Source organism: Ochotona princeps, chromosome Y (genome assembly GCF_030435755.1).
Source record: "Ochotona princeps isolate mOchPri1 chromosome Y, mOchPri1.hap1, whole genome shotgun sequence".
Lineage (NCBI taxonomy): Eukaryota > Metazoa > Chordata > Mammalia > Lagomorpha > Ochotonidae > Ochotona > Ochotona princeps.
Genome location: NC_080866.1, coordinates 10,680,192 through 10,694,310, shown reverse-complemented (window position 1 = coordinate 10,694,310; position 14,119 = coordinate 10,680,192). Strand labels below are relative to the sequence as shown.

Below are 14,119 nucleotides of genomic sequence, written 5' to 3'. Positions count from 1 at the left end.
TTGTTTGTAGGGCATCAGTGATATGTCACAGATTATTATCTGTCACCAGAGAGTTTGCAAAGTGGGAAGAAACCCAATGAGTGTAAATAATGCAGGCAATGCTTCACACAAAAATCACACCTCACCAGGCACCAAGAGACTCACAAGGGAGAAGCTCTCAATTTGAAGGGAGTGTAGGAGGGTTTTCACACAGAAGTTACATTTCATCACACACCAGAGGACATAGAAGGTAGAAGCCATATGCTTTCAGGGAGTGTGGTTGAGACTACACTCATCAGCTTACTAGAGAACACATGTGAGAGGAAGCAGCGTGTTTGTGGAGAAGGAGAGTGAAAGAGAGATAAAATCATCTAACAGCCAACACAAGCCAGCAGCCTTTAGTTCAGAGAAGTCTTGAGACATTAAAGTCATGAATTTCTCCAACAGTATACAGACTGAAGAAATGTTTAAGCACGTTTCCACTCTCATGAGAAATGACTTAGAGAATCAGAGGAGTGTTGCTGAGATTTTTGGGGGATGTTGACTTGTGACCCTTAGACACATCTTTCACCAACCTGTTTTCTTCATGCTAATGAATGTTGTCTGCATACACACCTGAAGACCAAGTTACATGCCACCACAGCTACTACTGTTTAAGACAGAGGTTCTAGATCAGGTTTCCTTAAGACTTGATGGAGCTGTAAACCTGTATTTCTTTTGAGTATATGAAAGGCGGATCTGTTCACGGACTGTGGGAGAGAAACCTGTTGTTAAACACACACTGGGTTTAGGAGAGGAATCTTATCTCCGGTGAAGCTTGATGGCCTCTCTTTGACTTTGGCTCTGATATTGTTGCAAGAAATGGCATCTTCTGGTACCTCCACTTGCTGTTTCCAGGCTCTATAGCCTCAGGGTTGAAGACCAACAGATATATGGTGCACTTACATGTAGGTGTTTGCATGACTATGTGGGTGTCATGGAAATGTGCACCTGTGTGCATGTCAGGGAATTGTAATGACATATGTATGTATGTGCCTGTGATCATGAGTAACACATATTCATGTGTGTTTCTCCCCTATGTGCTAATTATAGGAGAAGCCGATGCTCCTGAGACTGCAAGGACCCCAGTAACATTTGCTGGCTGGGTGTATCTGAGGGTAGAGAATTCATATTGTGTCTGATGGGGCTGGGGAGAAACAGTGAGAAAAGGTCCAAAGTTTCAGGGCCTGACCAGTCATGGGTAGACATACTACAATTATGAATCCATCTACACAGATGCTACACCCAGTACAGGGACACCAGTGGCTCCCAGGATTGGCTGCACAGAACTACAGATGAGTTGGTGCCAGTTCCAGGTCTAAGTGGAGAATTTCTCAGGTCGTGCAAGGGCTTGGGAAGCAGTACTCATTTGGCTACCCAGAGAAGCTTTGGACAGTATTACATGGCAGCTTTTCAATGGTTAGGGTGGGAAAATACTTTTGACTTTTGCTGAGACTAGATTTGGAGCATGATACGTGGTCTAATTCTGAAAAGGTTCCAAATGCTGATGAGAAGAGTGTGTAGTTTGTAGATATTAGGTCAAATATTATGCAAACTGTCTGTGAAGCCCATCTGCTGGATAGCATGATTTGACTTGAATTTAGGTTTATTGGCTATCTGTCTGGATGATTCATTCTGTGTCATACTGAAGGAACTCTGACACGGAGTGTGATGTCTCAACGATTTTTTGTTACCAATATTTATTTGAAATGGATCAGAGGTAGAGCAGCCAGGACTCCAACCCATGCTCATGCAGGATGTGGGCATCACAGGTAATGGCTTAAAGTACAGGTTAAGGTACACGTAGTGGCCACAGTGCTGACCCCTCCACCAGTGTCTTAACCACTAGAGCAACTGTTATTCATCTGGTACTCATTGATCCTTTGAAGTTCAGTTTAAATATTTGATTAGGGAATTTCTTCTTAAACTGTTGAGGTTTGGACCTTGCCTCTGGACCCATCTAGACATCCATTCACACTTTCATCAAAGTCTGGCTTTTTCCTTTGTAACGTTTAATACAATCATATGTAATAGTAGTGTCATCTGTAGGATTCAGTGTTCTGTGTAATACGGAATATTTCACTTGGCAATCACCACATTATCATGGATCCAGGACCTTTTTTTTCATAGGTTGGTGTTCAATATTCTCTTCTCAGGCAGTTCCTTTAATACACTCATTCATCTTACTAGCTATTCTCAAAGGGCTACGTAGGTGGGGAATTGTAGAGTTTTTGAATCTTGGTGTGGGTGACAGAGGCTGATGGCCAAAGAAGATTAGGGTTCAGTGATTTGGGAAGCAAAAAGTGAGTGAGGTGGAAATTCTCCGAACAGTCATGGAATGAGGCTGCCCCCCACCTCCCACTACTACAACGTTCTATCTCCACCCTAAAGTAAGTCATGGGACAATCATGTATTCATTGATAGAATCATTTCGCTAGGCAATTCATTCTATTAGGTAAACATCAGCTCACAGACCCAGTACCAGAATGATTTTGCAGAATGAGAATGCTGAGGAGAACTGTCACATTTTAATTGCATGAGGCTTCAGCATGGAGATGACTGTGTTCTCCCAAGGCACGTCACTGAGTACCAGGAACATCCTCCAACGTGGACAAGAACTACACATGCTCCTTTCAGTCTCTGCAAAGCAGGTTCCCTCTGCATAGGCCAACACTATTTCTTTTTGTTACTTATTTCCCTTCTTTTCCTTGGCTTCCATTTCCATGCAGCTTCTTTCCATGCACTTGCTCCTCCTTCTAAATAATCCTGATGCTTATCTCTGTAGGGGCCATGAAACCAGAAAATCGCCATGGGGGCAAAGTGCATGTTATGATTGAACTGTCAGTTGTAAGTTTCCTTCCTCTTAGATAATAGCTGTGCACTGAACAATCTCACAGATTTCATAGAATTGGAGCCAGACGATTTGTGTATAAGGCATATTGTGAAAGCAAAGACATTTCTTCCTCCCAAAGACACCCTGGTTTTGGAAGGCCTGCCCACTGCTCCACCTGCATGCTGGCTCATGGAGAGCAGTCAAGGCATATTCTTTTTTCTTTACTGTGGAAGAATCTTCATTTTTACAAAACAAAGCCAGGCCCAGCATGGTAGCCTAGAGTCCTCACTTGCACAGGCCAGGATCTCATATGGGTGCTGGCTCTAATCCCAGTGGTCCACTTCACTTCCCATCCAGCACCCTGTATGTGGCCTGGGAAGCAGTCGAACATGGCCTAAAGCCTTGGGACCCTGCATGCACATGGGAGACCTAGAAGAAGCTCCTGGCTCCTGGTTTCAGATCGGCTCAGATCTGGGCATTGTGGTCACTTTGAGACTGAATCATTGAACAGAAGATCTCTGTCTTTCCTCCTCTCTGTTTATTTGCCTTGTCAATAAAGGAGGCTGAATGTGACTTCTCTCCTTAACTACTCCATTCCTGCAGATTCAGCAATAAAAAAAAAAAAAAAGAGAGAACGTGGAAATTGTGATCTCACCCATTGTCCTGTAGCCCTTGACCCTATTCATCCTAATCACCTATGTAAAAAATCACCAAAAATGAAAATAAATAAAAATCCAAAACTAGGAGAAGATGACAAAGGAAAGCTTTGCTGAGATGTTATCCTGAACTCACAATCTTTGCTTTCAGAATTTGTAATATATCACACCATTCTCTTCTGGCCTATAGTCTCCTGTGAGAGATCAGCTATGAATTTAATTGCACTTCCTCTATATGTCAATTGATCTTTTTTTTTTTTTTCTTGACTGCATTGAAGGATTTCTTCTTTGTGTTCCATTGACTAGAGCTTGATTATCTTGCATTGTGGTCAAGATTAGTTTTGATCAAAACACCTGTAGGGTGTTCTGGGACCTTTCTCGATGTTAATGTCTATTCTTTTTGCAGTTTATGAAATTTCTCATTTGCTATTTCATTGAATTTGCTGTTTAAAATAGATTTATTTTATGTTTATTGGGAAGTCAAATATATAGAGCAGGAGAGTCAGAGGAAGATCTTCTGCCTGTTGACTCACTTCCCAAGCATCAGTGATGGCAGAAGCTGAGTTGATTTGAAAACAGGAGCCAGGAGCCTCTTCTAGGTCTCCAGTCTGGGTACAGCATAGCATGGTTTGGGCCATCCTTCACTGTTTTCCAAGGACACAAGCCAGGAGCTGTAGGGTAAGTCAGGTCGTGGGTATTAGAACTAGTGTCCTATGAGTTCTTGATGCATGAAAAATGATGATTCTGAACGCTAGACTACCATGCCAGGCGCATTGAATTCATTTCTTTGATAAAGATTTATTTATTTTTGTTACAAAGTCACATATACAGAGAGGAAGAGAGACAGAGAGGAAGATCTTTCGTCTGATGATTCACTTCACAAGTGAGTGCAACAACTGGAGCTGAGTCAATCCATAGCCAGGAGCCAGGTGTTTCTTCTGGGTCTCCCACATGGCTGCAGTGTATTAGAGATTTGGGCTGTCTTCGACTGCTTACCCATGCCACAAGCAGAGAGCCGAATGGGATGTGGAGCTGCCAGGATTAGAACCAGCACCCACACGGGACCCCGGGCGCCACCAAGATGAGGAACCCAGCTGTTAGCACATGCTGCTTGGCCCATTGAATGCATTTTTAAGCAGAACTTCTCTTTCTGCACCTTCTAGGATTTCTATAACTCTTCTATGTGGGCCTTTTAATAGTGTGTCTTACTTCTTAAACACCTTTTCTCCTTTTATAACTTTATCCAGCTCTGCTTCCACCTTTTAATTGTTTTCCCATTGTAATAAGAAATATCTTTGAACTCTGAGATTATTCTTCTGCCACTGTCATTCTGTAGGCCCATTTTCTCAATGTAGTCCTCAGTTATCACGGAGGGAGCTAAAGGCTTTTCTTCCTTGGCAGGGGAGTCTTCAGTTATCTATGTTGTGATTTGGTCTCTGCTTTTACTCTTGAGCATTGTACTTCTCATTAGCTGATTCTTTTGCTTTTTTGTATATATTTTTTGAAAATTTTGAATTTTGTGGTTCAATATTGTATAGACTGGGATTCTACCACACAGCACAACAAAAGCTTCCCCATAATTCCATAATTATGTCATAATTCCATCAGTCTCTTATTGAAGTGTGCCCAAGCATTGCTGGTGCAGACAATGTCAAACAGTTCAGCAACCCATTGTCTACATATTTCCAACAATTTTATTGGGAGCCCACCTTTTGTTTGGAGGCAGGAATGAATGTTGCATTGTTCCCCTCATTTCCATAAATGAGAAGCCATAAAACAAAGTCAAATACTGGTATGAATTAGAATAACAGCAACCAGGAATCACCACAGCAATTACAACACCATGAAAAAACCACCACTGATTAAACAACACAAGTGTGACAAAACAAACCAACCAACAAACAAACAAACAAAAAAACCGCGAAAGTCTCTTATGGCCCAGCAGCGTGGCCTAGGGGCTAAAGTCCTCACCGTGAGTGTGCCCGGGATCTCATATGACCAACGGTTCTAATTCCGGCAGCTCCACTTCCCATCCAGCTCCCTGTTTGTGGCCTGCAAAAGCAGTCAAGCATAGCCCAAAACTTTGGGATCCTGCACCCATGTGGGAGACATGGAGGAGGTTCCTGGCTCCTGGCTCTGGATCAGCACAGCATTGGCCCTTGAACTCACTTGGGGAATGAATCATCAGACGGAAGATCTTCCTCAATATCTCTGCTCCTCTTTGTATATCTGACTTTGCAATAAAAATTAACCAATCTTTATCAAAAATAAGTCTCTTGGGAAAAATGATGCCACCATGTAATCCACGAGGCAGTGAGGAATTCAAATAAAGGAAAGAATGTATTTGGGATAATGAAACTGAAATCTAAAACATCAAAAGATGGGATGCAACAAAAATAAATAAATAAATAAATAAATAAAACAGTCAAAACTAACAAACTAACAAACAAATAAAACCCAGTATGGATCAGGTCACTGAAGTTATACTTTCCATGATGGCTTCTTTTTTATTTATTTACTAATTTTGATTCATTTATTATATTGTATTATGTGACACAGTTTCATAGGTACTTGGATTCTCCTCACCACTCCCCAAACCCTCCAACCATGGTGGATTCCTACACCTTGTTGCATAACCACAGTTCAAGTTCAGTTGAGATTCTCCCATTTGCAAGCATATACCAATCATTGAGTCCAGCATCTTATTGTCCAGTCAGGAAAAGAATGTATCTGGGATAAATGTAACTGAGTTCTAAAATATTAAAAGATGGGATGCAGCAAAAAAATATAAATAAAATAGTCAAAAACTAACAAACTAACAAACACATAAAAACCAGTATGGATCAGGTCATTGAAGTTATACTTTCCATGATGGTTTCTTAATATTAATGAGAACTATGTATTTGCTCTTCTGGGATTGATATATTTGACTGAGCATAATGGACTCTCCTTGGGACCACCTGGTTGTAAATGGCATAATTTTGTTCTTCTTAATAGATAATACTATTTCATGGAGTAGAAGTAGCACACCTTCTTTAACTGTTCTTCTTTGGGAGCACATCTGGATTGTTTCCATGTCTTTGCCAGTGTAGATTTTGCTTCTGCAAATATAGGCCTATAGATCCCCTTCACATATACAGATTTCATCCCTATTGGGTATATTCGTAGGAGCAGGAGAACTGTATCATATGGCAGACTTGCTTACAATTCTCCCAGCACTCTCTATACTGATTTCCACAATGGTTGCATTAGCCTACACTGCCACCAGCAGTGAAAGAGACTACCTTTCTCCCCACATCTTTGCCAGCAGGTATTGTTACTTGAGTTCTGAGTGTAGGCCAGTCTCACTGGAGTTAGCTGGTACTTCAACATGGCTTTCAATTAGATCTCTCTGATGGCTTGAGAGCCTGAGTATCTTTTTATATGTCAGTTAGCCATTTGAGTCTGTTCTATTGAAAAATGTCTGCTCAATCCTTTGCCCATTTCTTTACAGGCTTGTTTGCTTGTTTGCTTTTTATTGTCTCTGGGATTCTGTAGCCCTTTGTAAATCCTGGATATTAGTCTCCTATCACTTGTGTGGTGTGCAAATATTTCTCTGTTTCTGTTGGTTACTTCCTCCCTTTGATAATTGTCTCCTTTGCTGCACAGAAATTTTTTAGTTTGATGTAGTCCCATTTAAGGCATTTAAGGTTGCTCTCTTCTATGTTAAAGGGATCTGTACTTACAATTTCTTTCTCAGCCTTGAAATTGTTTGCGTACACAGTACCATTGACTTGTGCTCAGTATTTGTGTATCCTGTTAGTCTGCCAAAATCTCTAATGAGCTCCAACAGTCTCTTGACTGAGTCTTTGGTTCTCGTATGTAGAGAATCATGTAGTCTTCAAGTAGCAACAATTTCAGTTCCTCATTTCCAGTTTGGATTCCTTTAATTCTGTTCTTTCTTGCCTGATGGCTCTGGTAAGGACTTCCAATACTATGGTGAAGAGTAGTGGTGACAGATGTCATCCCTGTCTAATTCTTGATTTTAGTGGATAGGTTTCCAATCTTTCTCCATTTAGTATGATGCTGGCATTGGTTTTCTCGTATATTGCTTTGATTGTGTTGTGGAATGTTCCTTCTATGTCTGTCTTACTTAGGAGTTTCAGCATGAAGTGTGTTGGATTTTATCCAATGCCTTCTTTGCATCTGTTGAGAAGATCATATGGTTTTTATTTTTAATTTGTGTATGTGCTGTATCATATTTATTGATTTGTGGATGTTGAACCATCCCATATGGTCCAGGTGAATGATCTGATGTGTCATTGGATCTGGTTGGCTAGCATTTTGTTGAGGATCTCTGAATCTATGTTCATCAAGGATATCGGTCTGTAGTTCTCTTTTTCTGTTGTTTCTCTCTCTGGCTTTGGTGTTAAAGTGATATTGGATTCATAGAAAGAGTTTGGAAGACTTGCCTCTCTTTCTATTATTTGGAAAATCTTGTGGAGAATTGAGGAAAGTTCATCTTGAAACATTTGTTAGAGTTCAACAGTAAAGCCATCTGGTATAGGACATTTCTTGGTTGGAAGGGCTTTAATTACTGACGCAATTTCAATGCAATGGGATAGATCTACTTAGGTTGTTAATTGCTTCTTGATTCAGTTTTGTTGGATTGTATGTGTCCAAAGATCTATCCATCTCTTTTAGATCTTGTGATTTGCTGCATATAGTTGCTTGTAATAGTTCCTGATGGGCTAGTGGGGAGTCTGTTTTGTTAAGTTTCTCAAAGAACCAGCTCTTTGATTCATTGTCTTATGTCTAGTTCTTTTATCTCTTGTTTGTTTATTCCTTCCCTTATTTTGTTGTGTTTTTTTTTTTCTTGCTTCTAATATCAGGATTGAGTTGCTGTTGTTTTTCTAGCTTCTTGAACTGTAAGGTTAGACGATCTATTTGATGCTTTTCTAGTTTCTTGACATAAGCACTGATTGAAATGAACTTTTCTCTTAGCAACACATTGATTTCCCTTTGATTTCCTCACTAACCAACTACTCATTTAATAACATATTATTTAGTGTGCATGTGTTAGCAAGTCTTGTTTGGTGTTTTGAATTCTTAGTTTCTAGCTTCAGTCGAAGATTGTCTGAGAAGATGCTTGGTATAAGTTTAATTTTTAAAATTTGCCGAGGCTTATTTTGTGGCATGAAACATGGTCAATTCTGGAGACAGTTCCATGCTCTGAATAAAAAAAAGGCTTATTCTCTGTCTGTATGATGGATTGTTTGAGAGATATAAGCTAAGTCCATTTGCTTTAAAGTTTGGGTGCGTTCTGCTATTTCTTTCCTTAGTTTCTGTCTCCTTGATCTGTTCATTGATGCTAATGGGGTATTAAGATCCCCCACTATGATCATCTTGGAGTCTGTTTCTTCCATTAAAGCCATTAATATTCATTTCACATAGCTAGATGCTCTGGCATTTGGCACATATACATTTGTTATGATGATCTTCTTGCCGAATGGATCCTTGGATCATTATGTGTTGTCCATCTTTATGTCTTTAATGTTCTTCACATCAAAACCTATGTCGTCGGACACAAGAATGGCTACCCCTGCGTATTTTTCCTTATGATTCACTTACAATATTTTCTCCCATCCTTTCACTTTCAATTGCCTCTGATCTTTGTTGGTGAGATGTGTCTCTTGTGAGCAGCAGATTGATGTATTTTGTTTTTTGATCTGGTCCTCTAATCTATGCCATTTGACTGATGAGTTTAAGCCATTTAAGTTCAGCGTTATTATGGTAAGGGGCAGTTTGGTCCTGTCATTTTACCGATGGGTTGTTCCTTGAGTGAGTCTTCTGTTAGCCTTTTAGTGGGATGTTCTCCACATTTGCTTTTGCATTTTGTAGTTGCTTTCCCCTTTTGACTTTCATGGGAACTTCTTTGAGTATCATTTGTGGGACATGTTTAGAAGAGGCAAATTCTTGAAGTTTTTCTTTATTGTGGAAGAATTTTATTTCATTTTCAAAGACAAAGGAAAACTTTACAGGGTACATTATTCTGGGCTGAACTTGTTTGCTTTTAGAATCTGGAATATGTCATTCCATTCTCTTCTGGCCTGTAGTGTTTGCCCTGTGAGGTCAGCTGTGCTGATTGATTGATTGTGCTTCCTGTATAGGTCACTTCATTTCTTTAAAGGTGAACACTTAAGGATTTTTTCCTTTTTGTTCAAATGAAGAGAGCACGATTTTCATGTATTGGTGTGAAGTTCATTTTTAATCAACCCTGTTGAGAGTTTGGTGACCCTCCTGTATATTGTTTTCCAATTCTGTCTCCAGATTAGGTTAGTTTCCCTTTATCATTTCATTAAATACAGCTTGAATCCCAACTTCTCCTTCTGTGCCTTCTGGAACTCCCATAACTCTCATGTTGGGCCTTTTAATCATGTCTTTTAATTATTGAATACTTGTTTTAGCTTGACCCATCTCTGCTTCCAGGTTTTTTTTTTTTTATTATTTCTTCATGGTGACAGAAAATATCTTCCAATTCTAACATTCTTTCTTCTGCTTCATTCTTTCTATTTTTGATACTCTCCACTTTACTTTTAATTTGCTCCACTGTGTTCTTATTTTAATACATTGCCATTATTTCCTGTATAACATATTCCTTAAATTCCTTGAACTCTTGTATGTCCTTCTCATTGTTGGTCAGGCATTTTATAATGAGCTCTCTCTTGTCTTCCTCAGTTATCTTTGTGGGTAGTAGAGGCTTTTGCTCCTTTGCTGGAGAGTGTTCAGTAACATTCACAGTGCCTCTGTCTTTTCTTCTGTCTTTTGCCATTGCCATTCTGGTTGGTAGGTTCTTCTCCTTAATGCAGATTCCTAAGATGCATTACCTGCATGTCTGAGAGTTGACTTCTATGTTCACTCAGTGCCCAAGATTAGGAAAATGCTAGTTCACCTGAATAACAAACACACACACAAAAGCAAAAAGCAAAAAGCTCTACATGACCTAATTATCTGGTTACAGAAAATGGGTGGACACCACAGTGAGCTCTGTCAGAGATCTGGCACTCCCCGAAGGCCGCCAATGCCATGTACAGGCCGATGCTTGACAAAGGCCAACATGCCCTCTCCTATCAGAGCTCAAGCAGGGCTGATGCCAGCGCCCATGTCAGTGGGGGTATAAAACCGTTGTCTCCATTACCCTGCTTGTCTTTCACTCTTGAGACCCTCTCTTCTCTTGTGCATTCCTCCACCACAAGAGATAGGCCCAGGAACAGACTTCTCTTTGCATAATGAAGGTCTGTTTGTACTTAGTTGGTATTTTCTTTCTTTAGCACATCTAACAGAAAATGTGGAACATCTACTCCACAGAACAATACACAACCACTAAAAAGATTTTGTCATTTTCCCATCTATTGAAGGGCATTGCAATTTCTCATGTTGTTTGGTGTATGAATTCAATTCTACCACATTTTAATGTTATTTGGATAGCCATCTTCAAAGCTATTTTGCTAGCTTTATGATTTATGGTTTCCGAAGTGCTAGAGAATATGCTGAGACTCAGGTTAACATTGGGAAAAACTGCTTAATATTCTTCCAAACCAGCAAACTATTACATGTTCCACCAGCAATGAGTGAGAATTTCTATTTCTGTCATGCTTTATTGAAGTTTTAATTTGTGTTAGGAGTGCTCTTGACTCTTTTGATTGGTGTGCGTTACTGCTGTATTTTCTGTGTATCTTTTCCTTATGAAAGGATGTTGAATGTTGCTTTATGTCTTTCCTGGAAAGCTGCAAACCTTGTAATTGAGTAGCTGTTTAGATATTTTTTTTCTCTTTTTCATTTGTCTTTTTCAGTGTTGAATGTAAAGTGTTTTTCTTTGTTTCTAAAGTGTAACTTACTTATTTGAAAGCCAGAGATGTCTCTGAAGTACTGCTTCATTCCCCAAATCACTGCAATGTCCAGAGCTGAGCAGTAAGGAGACTGGGGGCCTGGAGCTCCTTGCAGTTTTCTCATGTGGATTTAAGGACACAAGGGCTTGAGTCATCATCTGCTGCCTTCCCATGCTCGTTAGCAGGGATCTGACTCAGAAGTAGAGCAGCAGGACGTGAAAGATGAGGGTTTTCTTTATATGAAAAATCCAAGTAATAGGCAGACCCAAATTGAAATAGGGATGTGAAATGAGAATGAAGGATATTTAATGGCAATGAAGAAATTTTTCACAAAGAGATCTTACAGCAAAAGACAACAGTGACTGAAAAGAATTAAATTTTGCAAGAGGAAGAGATTTTCTTAGTATTTAATATTTACTAATTTGAAAGTCATGGTGAAAACTTCCACAATCTGTCCGTTGTCTTTATTACCGACAAAGTGAGAAGTAACTATACACATTCCACATGCACTGTTCTAAGCCAGCCCTGCTTTACTCATCCCCTAAATGTTAAATGGAGGAAAGTAGTTTCTTTCTGCAAATCAAAGCGCTTGAAAATTCCACTTATCACTTAAGGGATCCATGTGATTTATACTGCAAAATCCTACACTACTTACTGAAAAATAATACTGAAAAAGTAAGGGATCCACATGATACAGACTGCAAAATCATGACAGTATATTATCAAACAAGCATATGAAAGCTCCTGGGACTCTTTAGCCACCTGAATCTAATGTGGATAACACACAAATTATAACTTGGACAATGATTTTATGTTTTGTATCTTGGCAGGGTTTTAAAGAATATGAATAACAACTCAACATTACCTATGGAGCCTCACTAAGTTACTAAACAATCCTGCAAAAGAGTATTCATTCTACCATCACAACAGAATTATTTGAAAGGAAGACACTAGAAATGTGTTCTGTCCAGAAGTTAATGGCTTAGAGATCAGTTACCAATCAAAATAAGCATCTGGCGATATTTAATGTGCGATTAATTTGCCATTAGACAAATTACATCTTTCTTTTTTTATCTCTGTTTGTTTCTGTCATATAAAAGCCACTGGTGAATCTTTCTTTGTCTCATTTGTATCTCTTGCAGAATGCAAACTTTTACTGATTTTCACTGGATCTTACGACATGTGCAAATACTATTGTGTATTTCATTTTCACATATTTCATGGGTTACAACAAATTATTGTTAGAAGAACGTAGTACTAAGTCGTACAGTTCAATTTGAATTCAGATTGTGCAGCTAGTTGAGTTCGGATACAGCACTTTGAATCTCTGCAAGAATTGATCCTATAGCATGGGTCCTGACGATGGATAGTGAAGGTGCCCATTTAAAGTGATATTGCAACCCTTAAGACAACACTCGCTGATACATCGGTCATAATCTTCAATTTCATGAATGCTTTTTCTATTAGTGTTATCTCTTGTTCTGTGGTGCACACACTAACAACCCTGAACTAGTGCCCACACATAGTGAATCAGCTTACAAGTCTACGCTGTGTCTCTGCACCACACAATGACTCCTACACAGTTACTCAAATCATACTCCAGTTTTCTGCCTCACACTTTGAAATCTCAAGGTCAAACAGCCCCTGTGGATACTGAAGGAAGACTGTTCTCAAGTATCATAGGCACCCATCTTATCAGCCTAGTGCACTTCTCTCCATATGACATTTTATGTCTTGACCACAGCAAATGCATTATACTACTAAAACACAAAACTCAAATTCCAAAGATTTTTGAATGTATGAGATGAAAATAGTGAAATTCAATAGGAAATAGGTTAAGAAATGGGTAAGAAACACAGCTTTGTGTATGTTTACATACCTTTGTATATATATATATATACAAATAGCATAAAATAGAGAGCACTTGTAGAAATTTTAACAGTAATGATGAAACATTCCAGAGAGAAAGGCATCTGTGTAGTAGAGATTATCACACAAGACACACTGGAATGAAGTTGGGTAAAATTTATAAACACCTGAATAATGATATAAACTAACAAAAGTGAAACCAAACGATGTAAGGTGCATGCCAAATATACCAAATGACCTTTTCCATCTGTGACTGCTCATATCCAGTCAAGTGCATCAAGAGAATGACCATCCTCTTTCTGTCTTCAATTCCTAAGCTCCCAGTGAATTTCATCTCTAACCTGGCTGCTGCTGACGTTTTGACTATCCCTGGAGTTTGGATGGCATGCCTGTTTGTTGACTGCCACATGTATATCTGATTTCTGCTGTGCTGCTGTGCTCTTGTCACTTCCGCTGTATGCAGGGGATTCCAGGTATTCCACTGCTCTTGGCCAGATTTCTTTTCCTGGAATCTGCCCTTTGTGATTCACCCCCACTAATGATTCTCCTTCAGTTAAACCTGTCTGCACCTTAGACTGTCATCTTTCCCCTTCATTACTTAGACTCTGGAAAAAACAAAATCCAGCTCAAAAATTACACCCCACATCTATGGCAGCCAGTTGAATGCAAAAAGAAAACACAATGAAAATCAGGTAGGAAAATAATCCAAAATGATCAGCAACTTGAGGAAATGACCAGTACCTATTCTGACACAAGTAATAATTAACCAAGTGCTGCACTCAACAATGCAGAATTACAATCATTTCGCGAGAAGAATGTGAGAAGAAATTCTCCCTGATCAATGTGCAAAGGACACAAATTAGGTACTGAAATGC

General features: G+C 39.4%; 1 pseudogene; it reads left to right on the top strand.

Moving 5' to 3' along the window:
• The first annotated feature begins 2,808 nt into the window (after positions 1-2,808).
• The window catches only part of LOC131478718 (histone-lysine N-methyltransferase PRDM9-like), a 63,335-nt pseudogene continuing 52,024 nt past the window's right edge, over positions 2,809-14,119 (top strand).